A 1,385-nucleotide genomic window follows, 5' to 3' on the forward strand; every position below is an offset into this window, starting at 1 on the left:
ATTGGGATAAAGTGTGAAAGCTGTGGATTCAACCACAGAATCATCACTTAATACCCTAGTATTTGATTACCGGTACTAGAAATCCACATTGTGGAAGAATCTGGTGATGTTACCAACCAGAAGACGACCCAAGTGATTGAAGGATGGAAGTGAGGTGGTTACACCTTGGACATGTTGCAGGACTGCTGGATATGGACACGTCAATGATTCCCACGACCTGGATAGGAAGCAGGTAATTATGGGCAGCAAGGAGCAAAATTTAAGCAAAATGAAGGATCTGCCAAATTACAAAGCCTTTTCTCAGGAGATCATTGTCTCGTGTGCATTTCTCAACAGAAAGCCCAATATCTGCAGCCAGATTCAGCTTGAGGGGTTCAAGTGCAATAATTAAAGGTTGCAAGAAAATAAATGATTTTTTTTCAGTGGTCAATATAAGTGCACTTGTGTACTTGTACTAATATAAGTTCAAATATTTGTTAGTTTAAAAGCCGTGGAATAAACGTTTTGAAAATGCCAATTATGTGGCGGCAAAGACCAGTTGCGTTGTGTTGACGGAACTGGAAGTGGCAGAAATGAAGATGTTGAGGTTCTTGGGAGTGACGAGGATGGAGAAGATCCGGAATGAGATCATCAGAGGTACAGCCCAGGTTGAACTGGGAGAGCAAGTTCGAGAGACCAGACTGACCAGTGGTGCAGTGGGTATACTGTTTAAAAACCAAAGTACACTGCAGGTACAATGTAATTGTCAATTTATATTTTTAAGCGTACTGGTTTATTTCCCATTTTCTCTGCTTATGTTTAAATGAACAAACTTTGTACAACAGTTGGTTTTGTATTAAAATGTTAAAGAATTTAAAGCGCTGCATATCGAAAGATGCTTACGGACGCGTTTTAGCGCAGAGGTCTGCAAAGTTTACGATCAAAAGAACCGTTTCTGCGCCCTTTGTTCACAAAGTTAAACTGGTCCGGAGCCACAATACCTGCCACAACTGGGATTCTCAGCTGGTGGCCCACAGACCACTAAGTTTGATGGAGGGTGCTTTTCTGGACAGTAGGTAATTTTATAAAACAAAATGTCTATAATTTTTAACAGATTGATATTTTTACACTAAGATTCTTGTAAAGAAGGGAAAAATATTTTTACCCAGTTTTTAAAACGATACAATAAACTGCATTCATGTGATTTTTCTTTATTTTTTTTTGGTAGAAATGTTACATAACCTATGACGAAATAAAGTGAAAGTATGTTTTTACTCCTTGTAATGTTTCTAGTATTCATATATTCGCTAAATAAGCTGCTAAAACTAGCCCCTTTGTTGTTATAACCAATAAAATTCAGTTTTATGCCAAAGTTTGAAAGAGCCGCTGCAGAGGGACCAAAGAAC

The 1,385-nt window shown here is 38.3% G+C and overlaps 1 pseudogene; it reads left to right on the plus strand.

The window, feature by feature from the left end:
• The first annotated feature begins 572 nt into the window (after positions 1 to 572).
• The window catches only part of LOC119423539, a 14,537-nt pseudogene continuing 13,724 nt past the window's right edge, over positions 573 to 1,385 (plus strand).

This window comes from Nematolebias whitei, chromosome 17, assembly GCF_014905685.2.
Source record: "Nematolebias whitei isolate Nwh7 chromosome 17, NemWhi1, whole genome shotgun sequence".
NCBI lineage: Eukaryota > Metazoa > Chordata > Actinopteri > Cyprinodontiformes > Rivulidae > Nematolebias > Nematolebias whitei.